Here is a 15,113-nt window from a genome sequence, read left to right as displayed (position 1 = left end):
AGAGTTGGTTCTTTGAAAGGATAAACAAGATTGATAAACCCTTAGCAAATCTGACCAAAAGAAAGAGAGAAGAGACACAAATTAATAAAATCAGAGATGAAAAATCACAACAGATTCTAGAGAAATTCAAAAAATCATAGGGACATACTATAAAATCATATACTCCACAAAGTATGATCATCTGAAAGAAATGGATGATTTCCTTGATCTATATGACCTACCTAAATTAAATCAAAATGAGACTAATCACTTAAATAGACCTATAACAAACATGGAGATCTGAACAGTTATCAATAATCTCCCAACTAAAAAAAGCCCAGTCCCAGATGGATTCACTGCTGAATTTTACCAGACTTTTAAGGAAGAGCTAACACCATTGCTTCTTAAGTTTTTCCAGGAAATATAAAAAGAAGGAATTCTACCAAACTCCTTCTATGAGGCAAGCATCACCCTGATACCAATACCAGGCAAAGATAGAACAAAAAAAGAAAATTACAGACCAATCTCCCTCATGAACATACATGGAAAAATTCTCAACAAAATATTGGCAAACAGAATACAAGAGTATATCAAAAAGATCATTCACCCTGACCAAGTAGGCTTTATCCCAGAGATGCAGGGATGGTTCCACATACGCAAATATATTAATGTAATACATTACATAAACTGGTTGAAGGACAAAATTCACATGATCATCTCATTAGATGCAGAGAAAGCATTTGACAAAATCCAACATCCCTTCATGATAAAAGGTCCTACAGAGACTGGGAATAGAAGGAACATATCTCAATATAATAAAGGCTATTTATGAGAAGCCTACAGCCAACATATTACTAAATGGGAAAAACTGGAAGCTTTTCCACTAAAATCAGGAACAAGACAAGGGTGTCCACTGTCCCCACTTTTATTTAATATAGTTTTGGAAGTCTTAGTCATAGCAATAAGGGAAGAGACACACATAAAAGGGATATAAATTGGAAAGGAAGAGATCAAGTTATCATTATTTGCAGATGACATGATTCTATACATAAAGGACCCTAAAGACTCTACTAGCAAACTGTTAGAGCTGATCAAAACCTACAGCAATGTAGCAGGATACAAAATAAATACACAGCAATCAGTAGCCTTCCTATATGCTAACAACAAACACACAGAGGATGAAATCAGAGAATCACTCCCATTCACAATTGCATCAAAAAAAATAAAGTTACCTTGGAATAAACCTAACCAAGGAAGTAAAGAATCTCTACAATGAGAACTTTAAAACACTCAAGTGAGAAATTGCAGAAGACATTAGAAAGTGGAGAAACATCCCTTGTTCCTGGATCGGAAGAATCAATATTGTGAAAATGGCAATCTTACCTAAAGCAACCTACACATTTAATGCAATCCCTATCAAAATTCCAAAGGCTTTCTTCATGGAAATAGAAAAAACAATCCAAAAATTCATTTGGAATCACAAAAAACCTCGAATATCTAAAATAATACTGAGCAACAAAAATGAGGCTGGTGGTATCCCCATACCTGATTTTAACCTATACTACAGCACCATAGTAACAAAAACAGCATGGTACTGGCACAAAAACAGACATGTAGATCAGTGGAACAGAATAGAGGACCCAGATGTAAGCCCAAGTAGCTATAGCCACCTGATATTCGATAAAAATGCCAAAAATACTCATTGGAGAAGAGACAGCCTCTTCAGCAAATTGTGTTTTGAATACTGGATATATATCTGCAGAAGGATGAAAATAGATTCTTCTCTCTCTCCATGCACAAGAATTAAGTCCAAATGGATTAAAGACCTTAACATCAGACCTGAAACTCTGAAACTGGTAGAGGAAAAAGTAGGGGAAACCCTCCAACATATTGGTCTTGGCAAAGACTTTCTGAATACAACCCCAATTTCTGAGGCAATAAAACCACAGATTAATCACTGGGACCTCATGAAATGACAATGATTTTGCATTGCAAAGGGCACAGTGAAAAAAGCAAAGTGGCAACCTACAGAATGGTAAAAAAACCTTCGCCAGCTATATATCTGATAGTGGATTAATATCTAGGATATACAAAGAACTCAAAAAGTTAAATAATAAGGAATCAAACAAGCCAATCAAAAAATGGGCCATGGAGCTAAATAGAGAGTTCTCAAAGGAAGAAATACGAATGGCATATAAGCATCTAAAAAATGTTCTACTTCACTAGTCATCAGGGAAATGCAGATTAAAACTACATTGAGATTCCATCTCACTCCTGTCACATTGGGCACCATCATGAAAATAAATGATCATAAATGTTGGCGGGGATGTGGAAAAAAAAGGAACCCTTCTACACTGCTGGTGGGAATGCAATCTGGTCCAACCATTGTGGAAAACAGTGTGGAGGTTCTAAAACAGCTAAAGATTGATCTACCATATGACCCAGCTATAGCACTCCTAGGCATATATCCAAAGGACTCATCTCATTTCTTTAGAAGTACGTGCCCAACCATGTTTATTGCTGCTCAATTCATAACAGCTGGGAAATGGAACCAGCCTAGGTGTCCCTCAACTGATGAGTGGATAATGAAGATGTGGCACATTTATACAATGGAGTTATACTCAGCGGTAAAGAAAAATGAAGTTATGAAATTTGCAGAAAAATTCATGGACCTGGAAAGTATTATACTAAGTGAGGTAACCCAGGCCCAGAAAGCCAAGCACCACATGTTCTCTCTCATATGTGGATCCTAGCTTCAGATGATAGGGCTTCTGCGTGAGAATGAAAATACTTAGTAGCAGAGGCCAGTAAGGTAAAAAGGAGACATAAAGGGTAGGGAAAGGAAGGGAGGAGGATACTTAATAGGTTGATATTGTATATGTGTATTTACAATGATTGTAATAAGGAGGTAATATGATGGAGAATAGAATTTCAAATGGGAAAGTGTGGGGGTGGGGAGGGAGGGAATTACCATGGGATATATTTTATAATCATGGAAAATGTTAATAAAAATTTAAAATATATATATATTTATAAAATAATGGACACAAACATCAAAATGTCTCCCAATTAACTATGCTTATCCCCTTTAATCCATGCTGTTCTCACTCTCAAAGCAATTTTATTTTAGACAAATGGCATCAAATCCATGGGAACCCAAAACTCATCAATAGCGTGAGATGAGCCACCTCTAGCACATCTTCTAAAGCCCAGGTGACAACAAGAGGAAATAGCAAGTTAAACATGAGAGCTGCTCTCACTGTGAGCCTGACCCCTGCACCAGGGAGATGGTGATAGACACTGGGAATACTCAAAACTTTTCAAAGCAGAAATCCAAAAGTTGCAAGGAGCTCAACACTAAAGTAAACTTATAGCACATTCACCAAGTCTCAGGGAACATTGTGGAAGAGGGGATAAAAGATTATAAGAGCCACATAGTAGGAGGGAGTATCCTGAGACACTGGCCCCCTACCCCTCCCATAGAGACTGACTGCTGCATTCATAACCCCATGGTTTGTACCAGTAACTTCACTGAGCAGGGCCCTCAGTGGACAGGTGGCTGGAAAGAGGGGATATAAAAGGATAACATGAATGGAATGGGACCAAACATTATTGCACGTACAAAAGGTTCTTAATTAATAAAATTAAAATGATATTACCATGGATATAACTTTTGAGAACATGCAAAATGCATGTTTTATTCATCTAGAAATATTTAAAAGATTATGGATAAGTTCATCATAATGAGCTCTACTATATGCTTCAAAAACTGCAAACCAGGTTTATAAGTGAAATCCCTTAGCACTTTTTTTCATAATATTTGAAACAGAGAATCAGATACAACTGGAATCAAGAGGACAAATAAATTTGTATTTGCAGTACCAGAACCATGAAATTTTCTAATATGACAGAGATAAAGTATTCTATTTTATTTTCTTTCACTTCGAATTCAAGAAATTTCCAACAAGACCAAATAAATAGCAATACACTTAGTGATATGCATTTTCCTGTGAAAGCAGAATATTTTTTATGAAATAAACTTTTAAAAATTTTGTACATGCATATATTTTATGTTAGGCATCTTCCCCCTCAGGGCTCCCCTCTTTCCTCATTCCCTCCCCTTCCTGTTAGCAGTTTCTTTGCAACTTTTTCCTACTTTCTCAGTTCTTGTCATCTCATCAGTATTTTGACACATCCAAACAGAAAATTCTTGGTGCAAATATTAAGATGTTTAAATGTTGTCCAGTAGGATAGTAAGTCACATCTTCCAGATAAGCAGTGTTTTGCCATGCTTTAGTTTGTCTCAGAAAAGTAGCTGACAGTAAATGCTTGCTTGAAGTAATATTCTATCCACAGTTTAGGAATAGAACATGCAGTTGTGGGATACAACTTACATGTCCTTCTTTCCAACATTCAATGAAGACCTGGGTGGTGTTTTATTGTTTTTTTTTTGTTTTTGTTTTTGTTTTTTTTTTTATTCCAGGCACTATTTAGTTTAGCAGGATTGGGAATGTTTTACCTGGAAAATACCAATTTAAGTGGTTGCCTGTAGAAACCTGTGGCATTAATTAGCACCATGGTATTCTAACATCTGTTATAGATTTCTGCCTTGGGCAGGTAGTTGCAACAGGCTGACTCATAACCAACCAGTGCATTCTTTTCCTTTTGTAAAATGTAAAAGTGGTGCTTCTCAAGACAGAAATTAGAGAGCCCTCAAAATTCTTATCTATATCTGAACCTCCTTCCTGTATTTAAGATAAGCTTGGACATAGTACATAAAAAATAAGCATAGTACTGCTTTCAAAAATCAGGCTATGAGCAATAATGACTTGTGGCTCTTTGGGAATAACAGAATATCAGTAGTAGTATGTGACTAGTATCCTTTGGAGATTTTTGCACATTATCAAGGTGTCAAAACAGATACAAATTTGTCAATTTTGCATGTGTATGTCATGTTCATACATGTCTGTATGCCTGTTTGCATATGTGTAGGTATACATGTGTGCAGGTGTGCATGCATGTGTGTACAATCCAGATTTTGACATCAGATCCCTTCTATTATTCTTTATCTTATTTGCTGAAGCAAAGTCTCTCTCTTGAACCTACAGCTTATGGATTCAGGTAGCTAGCTAAACAGCTTGCCTCAGGGGTCTCCTGACCCTGTCTCCAAAGTGCTGGTATTACAGGCAAGCTGCTATCCACCCAGCATTTGTATGGAAGCTGAGGATCTGAACTCAAGTCCCTATGCTTCTGCAGTAAGCATTTTATTCACTAATCCATATCCTCAACCCCACCTTTCTGAATGTAGACTTGTATACAAAGTCCAGTTCCTCTAGGGGAAGGAGCATCTTTCTCTCTGTGGAGATGCTAATGCACGTCATCCAGAGAGGTTAGATTCTACATGTACATGAATGAATTTTAAAGTTAACCACAATTATGACATCATATGTTTGCATGCATATTTTCTTTATTTAAATATGATAAAGTCATGGGAAATGGGATATAATTTAACAAATGTAAGAAGAATAAACCTTACAACCAAGACAGAGTTTCTTCTGTTTCTCTTCACTACATTTTTGAAGATTTCCATACCTACTTACATGACTTGTATTTGTTCTTCCTTTCAGAGGCAAAGTCTGACAGTATTCCGGGACTTGGGATTTCTTTGTCTCAAAGAGTATTTACTCATGATTGATAGTTGCTCTCATACTTAAATTCTTGCAAGGAAGGAACTTTACCAGTCCTCTGACCTTATATACAGGAAACTTGGGAGTCTTTGGACCCATTCTCAACATCAAGTCCTTTGTTTGGCATTGCTACTTTGGAACTGACCTGACCTTATTTAAGTGTGAATATATGATATATTTGAAAGATAATTCTCTCACTAAATAGTATTTCTTCATTTTCAAGACATACCCTTACCTTGGTTCCAACTATTGAGACAAAATGGTGATTTCTACCTTTATGTTTTTCTTTCAATTACTGCTTTCCCCCAATATATTTCATACCAAACATATGATTTAGTGTCTTGTGCTACATAATACTTATATTCTCTTTTATAAATTATATATATATAATCTATAGTTATGCCTTCAAAACTAATTGCTTTACCAGAATTTCTTTGTAATGAAATTGAAATGTTACACTTTCTCAATTTTTAGTCTAACCTTTGAAAAACTCAGAAATAATATTACTATATACACTCCCCTCCCAGGAACATGTTTCTTCAGTGGGTTTTTTTTTTTTTTTTGCATTTTTGTATTTGTTTTTGAGTTAGGGTCTCCTACCTCTGCTTTTCAAGTGCTGGGATTAAAGGCATGTACCATGATGCCTGACCTTTCTTCAGTGTTTTTGAGTATTACATGAATATTCAAGATAATTGACATGAATTATTTTATTCAATGGCAAATAGGACTATATTTTGTAATAAATACAGAGATAGCCATTGAAATTCCAACCTGCTACCAAGGGACCAGAATACTTAGTTTTCTGCATCACCAACCTTAATATACTACTTAGAATTTGCTAAGCTGTACAACAAAATTTCTGACATTTTAGAATCTATACATAGAGAAGGAAAGAGAGCAAGACAGGGGGGGGGTGTGATCAGTGGATGTGGTACTCATGAGGAACCAAAGTTCCTATTACCTATCCTTAATATGGAGCCAAGTTCATCACTAAAGGGGAATAAAGGCATGTGTGAATCATTCATGGAGGTTTTATGGGCAGGAGGGAAAACAGTATATCCTTTAGCTTGAATCTAATAACATGGCCTACTTTTTTTCATTTAATTTGTAACCTTTTTACTTGTAGTTACAAAGGAATCCAGGAAGTATTTGTTTGTTTTTGTTTTATTGAGGTAGGGTTTCACTCTTGCCCAGTCTGACCTGAAATTCACTATGTAGTCTGAGAGTGACCTCAAATTCATGGTGATCCTCCTACCTCTCCCTCCCACGTGCTGGGATTAAAGGTATGCCCCACCACTCCAGGCCCAGGAAGTATTCTTTAAGATAGAGAAAAGAAGAAACTGTATTTGTAATGTCTACTATGGGGGTACAGTGTTGAATAATGTACATTTTCACTATATTGTATACTGTGATTGATATGCCAGAGATTCTGATATAATGCCATAAGATTTCATAAAGCAGCTCCTCTTAGAGGATTTAGGGTAGGTTTCATAGAAAATATAAAATTTAGATTTGAACATAATGAAAATCTTGCAGTTCATTATGAAAAATATAGCTAGAGAGGTTGTATGCTATCGCGTTATATTTGGGTTATGTTCCTTGCTAAAAAGTTATGTAGTCAATAGAATGTGACCAGAAAGTTTTTTTGCAGGGGTCATAGAATTGCCTCTACCATTGAGTAATTGTTTCTGAGTGAAGTGTATTACCTTATAGTATAGTAATGCCAAGATCCAAGAGACTTATATTCTTTAAATATAGATAAAGAGTAGTATAGAGTAGGGAAGTTGAGACTGTCTTACTTCTAAGGTCTCTGATAGTAAGTCTGTTTAGCCTACTTTCCAACACCTAAGATGTTTTCATCTAGTATGATATTGGATATTTCTTGAGATAGGATTCCCAAGCTCCTCACAGTGTTTTTATCATCAAAATCTAAGAGTAAGCTCTTTTCCCACAAGCCAAGATGTGCCTTCCTCGAGCTTTTATCCATTGGTTTTAGCTAATTGATATTTTTGAAGGTCATAGTATTCTTTGGAAATTTAAAAACTGCTAACTTCCTCCCTCCAAAGAGTATGAATGTCCATAAAATTCACTTACTAGTTCACAGATTTTGGAGAATTCTTTGGGTGTTGGAGAACCTTTGACCTATTATGATTCTTAAAAGAAACCTATTTCAATATTACAGCCACTCAAATATAATATCATTTCATTAACTAACTTGTTCAAGTAAAATGGCAACAAAATGAATAAAAACAGGTTTGAAAGGAGATAATCTGTCTTTTGAATCTATGCTCTGCACTTAGCAGTGTAATACTTTATTGATGTTCAACTTAGAAAACTAAAGTTCAACTTTTATATTTGTATGTCATAACTTTTAGGGTTTTTTTTTTGCTCTTTTCTATACAATGTAATTTTTAAATGTTCCTTTAAAATGGTTTGTTTCATTCCAAATTCTAAAAATATACTGTAGACAAATGAATTGGTATAGCATCATACTGGATCAGCTTTTCTATGGTTTTCAGCCACAAAGAAGTTATTCCTGCTGAGGGAGGAAAACAGGAAGAAGTCTGGGGATCTTTCTTGGTCCCATACTGTTTCCGGTTACTTTGGGCAAAAGTTAAAAATAGCTTAAGTGTTAGTCTTATCTGTAAGACTTTGCTACCCAGCATCAAAGGCAAAATCATGCATGAATTATTTCCCACTCAGAATGAAACCTGTCTCAGTTTCCATATAATTTTCCATAAGGGAGTTAAGTAGTACCTAATTAAGAACCACAATATTAAATCCTAACTTGGACCATAGAATTATCACACTTCAAGAATCCACATTCCTAAACAAGGAAGGACTGTTAATCTATGCTGACACCTTTAGCCTGATTTTATTTTATTGGCAGGGTTTTATAAGGGCTATTATCTCCTGGTTTACTTAATCCTACACTTCCCCTAACTATGAGAATTGAGAGTCATAGTAGCTTGAGTTCACAATCCTTTGCAGCTGGAAGTGCTGGGACTCCATGTCAAGACCACAAACCACCACACTAGGAGATACATACTTGGGAAGGTGGGGGGGGGGTGGGGAGTTTCTGGGATGCGATCCATCAAATTGTCTGTGCTGAAGTGATTGGAAATGTGTACTATAAGTGATCCTAAACCTGAACTAATTTGACTGGAAGGTTCCTTGACCTCTCTTAAGTGGGAGACTCCCTTGCTCCAGCACATTCACCCTTCATTGATGTCTGTTGCTCATAATTTAGCCAGCGAGAAGGTATGCTTAAAGATCAACTTTTTCCTGCTACAAACATGACTTTAGTCCAAGTATTTAAGCACCTGAACTCAAGTGAGGATAATAAATGTCAAAGGAATATTTATAGCGTGGTATGTAGAGACTTTCCAGGTCCCTGTTCTGCAGTAATGCAGATCCGTCTGCTAAGGGCATTAGGGTTGTGAGTTGTCGCCTATGTTCTTTTTACTCCAAGTCCATAAGTTCTGAAGATAACAAACTACATTATGTGAAAACCAGCATTGATTGATTTTAACCCTTTACTACTCAAATAATTATTGAATTAGGACTTAATTACCAAGGGCAGTCTCCAGAATTCCTAGCTGTTGGATGCAAGCCCAGAAGAAACTTTAGCCGACTCTTATGTAAACCCTGTCATCATTGTGCTGATAGATCTACCTGAGGATTTACTGGATGGTTGTCAGGCTTCAGGGGCTTAGGGTTAGTCCACTACCAAGTCTATCTTTGGGATTATGATTGTTTTTACTACTATACCATAAACATGGTCATCATTGGTACTGTTGTCAGTTAGGATGCTCCTGCTCTAAGGTCTGAGGAAGAGAACATTTAAATATTCAGGGATTGTGTTTATTCCAGGAGGTTATTTAATTTCCTTTCTATGACAAACAAGGGTAAAGGAAAATTTTCTGGCTCTTTTCCATCTGTGTATCACAACCTAGAAAAGCTGACTGAGGGTCAACTCACTGCTAAATGAAAACATGTGTTTTGCATTGTTGGCATTAGTACTAGAATACAAGCCCAGGTACCACAATAGGTGTGGGAGGGGCTAAGAATTGCACCTCTCTCACGACTAACGCATGCATATCCTCTGTCTCACTGGAGAACTGAGGGCCATATCTTATTCTTCATGTATATTATCATACTTTTATGTATATTTTTATGTATACTTTTATGTATATTTTTATGTATATTTTTATGTATATTATCATACTTTCACCCCATATGCAGACAATTCTCCCTATAGGCTTGATTTTAACCTTATTACAAGCCTCAGTATTCTTAGTTTTCTCCCCTGAAACAGACTTTACAAATACAATCTTATTGCTATGTATGTATATACCTTGTGGCTTATGACTTCTACTAAGTACCCAGTGGTATGTAGGCACCTTTGTTAAGACTTCTTTAAGGGATGGAGCCCTGACAGTATTGTTTTCCTGCCACCACAAATAATGCTGTGATCATCAATGCTGTAAGTTTTTTTAAGCTTGTATTTTTTATTTATCCAGTAATGAAAACTTTAAACAAACACTCAAGTTTTCCCAGCACTTGGGAGGCAGAGGTAGGAGGATGACTGTGAGTTGGAGGCCAGCCTGAGACTACATAGTGAATTCTAGGGAGCTAGAGTGAGACCCTACCTCAAAAAAAAACCCCTCAAGTTTAGTGATCAATACCCTAGGAAAGCATGTGGAGTCTTATTAAAAATTAGCTCATGTTACTATTTCTTTTATAGGTAAATGACTATCAGTGCATTTCTGGTGTAAATGTATGCTTGGACTTGTCTACGTTTGGCTTCTATAAAGACAAAATATCTATGCAAAACAGATTCTTCCAGCCCAGTGGGCTTACTGCTTTGCTCCCTTTCATTTAAAATGTCTTAAGTAATCAGCTTTCTTCTTGGAGGTATTGTATCCCAGGTCAAAAGATATAATTGTGTGAAAGCCCTAACATTTGGCTTACATTTTCTTTTTTATACAAATCTAAAAAAAAATGATCTCTTTAGGAAAAATTTTTCCCTAAAGAAATTAAACAGTGGACAAGTTTGGCTAAAAAGGCAAATTCACAATAATAACTCCATTTGAGGTCAGGAGTAGGCAATAATAGATGTAGATAAAACAGCTTTGTAGATATCTGTCTGGCTACACACTTGAGCTAAATAATATAACTAGTACTTAGTAAAATATGATTAGCACTTAATAAACATAACTGTCATTCTATTCATGTTCTTTACTTGAATATAATGAGGTTTGGGCATCATTGATTAAAATGCTATATATTGGGGAAATGAAATACTTACATTAGTAAATATTTACTAAAGAGATCTTATTATATTTGAGTTGCTATGACCAAAAGTGGGATGCAAAAAATATGGAACATTTAGAATTTTAAGTGTTTATAATATATAGTGGTTATGACTGGTATGAAGATAAAGAACTGGAGAGAATACAATGGCAGAAGTTCATTAACTTTATTTAGTAAATATTTATTGATTTTCAACCAAAGGCCAGGCTCTTGCTTTAAGTTCTTCATCAAATAAACATAAATAGCTCCAGTGTCAGCATTCATAGTCTTGAAGAGGTTAACAAAAAAGACATGCAAATGTGATTTTAATATTTTTCTGTGGTTTCTGTTCAGTACTATGTTTGTGAATTTTGTGTTAATTTAGCTATTTGTGTTTGTCTGACTCTTATTATTTGGTCTTTCCAGAGATGTATATGTAATGTATCTTCTCAAAGCAATATGCATACCTTTGCTAGCTAATGTATCTTCATTTTATACTTGTTTTCTGTCATTATTATTATTGTGCTTTATTTTTCTTTTGATTTATTCTGTTGTTCCTGGTCTAATTCGTAGTTTCCATGTTCAGCTCATTCATTTAATACTCCTTCTATTCCAATATAAAATAAACGTTTAAAGTTGCCAATTTGCCTGTTAGGCTGTTTCCCGCAAGTTTTGCTATTTGGTATATTTCACCACTCAGGATTTTTTCTCAATATTTACATATTTATTTACTTATTTCAACATTCAGTTTTAAGTTTTATTAATATTCTAATGTTTTCCTTTAAGTCCCATGTTAGTTAACTATGATTTTAGGGTTTTTTTTAAATTTAATTAGTGTGAAAAATCATAGGCTTAGCCAAAAAAGAGCAGCTGGTTTCTCACCATGGCTGTACACCACTATTGCACTTGTGTAAGCATAATGTCAGGATATTTGCTGCTGAGTAGTTTAGACCACGATTTGCTTGGACAGATATTGGTCATTTTCCCCCAGTCTCTCATATAGCACCTTCTGGCATTAGCCGAGCTAAATGTCTGGGGACTGACTCACTTCCAGTCATGTTACTCTATGTTCTGTACCAACAGCATATGATGTCATCAGCAGTAGGGTCTTACCACTAACCTTCGGTGAGTCATCAGTACTCTGACAGAATTCTGTCTTCTTTTGGGAAACTTTGTAGGTCTCTCTGATCAAAAGCTCATTGTGGATGATAGCCAAATGCTGGTTCTGGGAGTTACAGGTTAGCACCTAAGAAGAGAAGGAAGGAAAATGTAAGTAATATAAAAGGCATAAAGAAAAGGAGAGAGAGAAACAGAAACAGGAGAACATTAAGGTCAGTCTTCACATACCTTCTCCAGGGCCATGTATTCAGGTGTTCCCTGTAAGGACCTGGTGAAGGTTCAACCATTTAGTCTGTCTTTTAGGACATATAATTTTATGGTACCATTGCCATTTGGATACAGTTTTGTGTCCCTCACCCCCACCCTTAGCCTCCCCTCCCTCCCCACCCACCCTATTGTGCAGTTCTCGAGATGCCTTTTAGGTATGTCGGCATCTCAGGTAGATTCAGGTTAGGAGCCATATATTAGTGAGAGTATTCAGCAATTATCTTTCTGTGATTGGGTGAATTCACTGAGAATGATCTGTTCCAGGCTCTACTATTTTTCTTCAAATTTCATTGTCTAATTTTTCCTTACTGCTATGTAGAATTCCATTGTGTAGATATACCATATCTTAGTTTTCCATTCACCCAGTGACAAACAACTCGTTTGATTCCAGCTGTTAGCTATGACTAATTGAGCAGCTATAAACATGGTTGAGCAACATCTCTCTGAACCGAGGCATGGAGCTTTTAGGATAGATGCCCAGTAAGGGAATAACTGGGTCTGTTGGTAACTATATTGTTAACTTTTTTAGGAATCTCCATATTGCTTTCTAAAATGGCTATACCATCTTGCATTCCCACATCCTCACCAGCATTTATTTTCTTTTTATTTTTTAATGTTTGATATCCTTAATGGAGTAAGGTGGAATCTCATAGTTATTTTAACTTGCATCTCCCTGATGATTAGGGATGATGAACATTTTCTTAACTGTGTGTTTGCCATTGGTATTTCTTCCTCTGAGTACTGCCTGACCAATTCTATGCCCCATTTTGTGAGGTAATTGTTTGGCTTTTTGTTGTTTAGGTGTTTGAGTTCTTTGTAGGTTCTAGAAATTAGGCCTCTGTCAGCCTGATATTCTGCAAATACTTTCTCCCATTCTGTGGGTAATATATTGGCTCTGCTCATTTTATGTTTGTCTGTGCAGAAACTTTTCAACTTCATGTGATTGGTTAAGTGATAGTTTAAGACCCTGTGCTACTGGGGTTTTGTTCAGGAAGTCTTTTCCCATTCCTATATCATGGATAGTTCCTCCTAGTTTTTTCTTCCAGTAGTAACCGAGTTTCCAGTTTTATAGTGAAGTCTTTTCTCCATTTGGACTTGACTGTTGTGCATGGCAAGATGTGTGGATCAGGTTTCAATTGCCTGCATATGGTTATCCAGGTTGTCCAGCATCATTTATTGAAGATAGTCTTTTATCAAGCCTATATTATTAGGGCCTTTGTCAAATAACAAGTAGCTGTAGTTTTTGACCCAAAGTCCATGTCCTTAATTCTGTTTTATTGCTAATAATGGAGTATTGAAGTCCCCAACTCTGATGGTGTTGGTGGTTATTTCTGTTTTATTGTCAAGTAGGTTTTGTTTTATGAATTGTGGTGTACCTGTGTTTGGTGCATAAAGATTTATTATTATGATATCTTCTTGATGGATCATTTCCTTGACAAGTAGAAAGTGGGTTTCTTTGTCTTTTTTGATTACTTTTGGTTTGAAGTCTATTTTACCCAATATTAGTACAGCTACACCTGCTTGTTTGTTATTCCCATTTGTTTGGAATATCATTTTCCACCCTTTCACCCTGAGGAGGTGAGAGAGAGTGGGAAAGTTTGCTTCAATAATTTTGCTGAATTTCTCCATGCCTTTGGTCTGAATTTCTTCCTCTTCTGGTATTCCCATGATCCGAATGTTGTGACATTTAAGGTATTCCCCAGTTCCCTCATGTTCTGTTCACAGAACTTTTTGAACTTATTGAAACTTTTGAACTCTCAAACTGTTTCTTCTGTCTTGTCTTCCAGATCTGAGTTTCTATCCTCATGCTTTTATAGAGTTTTGGGCTTGTTCAATTTGGTTTGCATTTTCTACTACTTTTCTATGTATAGTTTCCATCCCTCTGTCAGCTTCCCTTCTCACATCATTTCCTGATTTTCTTGATGCTTCTTGAAATCCTTGCATTTCTTTATGTCTTCATTGAACTTAGCCAGCTGGTTTATGAGTCCTCTTTTTTTTCATTCTCCTTCATATCCTTTAACTATCTTTAGACCCCTTGCATTTTCTTATCTATTTAGTTCTAGCCTACCATGGAAAGCGTCCATATGATTAATAGCACTTTGTTGCTTTTCTGCAACTTCTGATATTTGTTGTTCAGGGTTACATAACTGTTAACTTCATTTTGGGGTTCCAATCCCAATGTGTCTTCTATGTTTTGGTTAGATACATCCATTGTAGGACTGGGCCATGTTATTGGATTTACTTGTATTTGATTTTTCATGTTATTTCTTTAGCGCTGTGGTCTGACCATCACAGTGTAGGGGTGGGGAGAGGGGGGCTGAGGTCACAGGGGAAGCAGGAAGCAGGATTGAGGACACAAGGAGTGGAGAGAGTGGGGTGGCTTTCTGGCAGGGGGAGCTGGGCGATCACCTGTGTGCAGCAGTACAGGTGGAGCTATGCTGGCCTGTGTCCCCTTGCCTGCAGTTATTGCAGGAGGAATCGTTGGCTGGGAATATGGCTAGGATGGCTGCTTGAGGGGATTTGGGGACTGGTGGGCTCCCTGAGAGCATAGAAATCAACTGATTCCCTTTTATGCCCCTCTGCACCCTCCCACTGGAGGTCTCTTAGAGTTTACTCCCCTCTAGAAGACCCAATATACTCTTAATGTCTTGCCTTTCCTTCCCCAGGAGGTGCAGCTTAGTTAGGCAAATGCCATCTTGACCAGAACCTTATTTTGCATTTATTTATATCTAAGATATTGAACAATTTTAAAACATTTATTTGTGT

This window comes from Jaculus jaculus, chromosome 19 (assembly GCF_020740685.1).
Source record: "Jaculus jaculus isolate mJacJac1 chromosome 19, mJacJac1.mat.Y.cur, whole genome shotgun sequence".
In the NCBI taxonomy this organism is placed as follows: Eukaryota; Metazoa; Chordata; class Mammalia; order Rodentia; family Dipodidae; genus Jaculus; species Jaculus jaculus.
The sequence above is the reverse complement of the archived record's forward strand: the minus strand, read 5'-3'. Positions refer to the sequence as shown.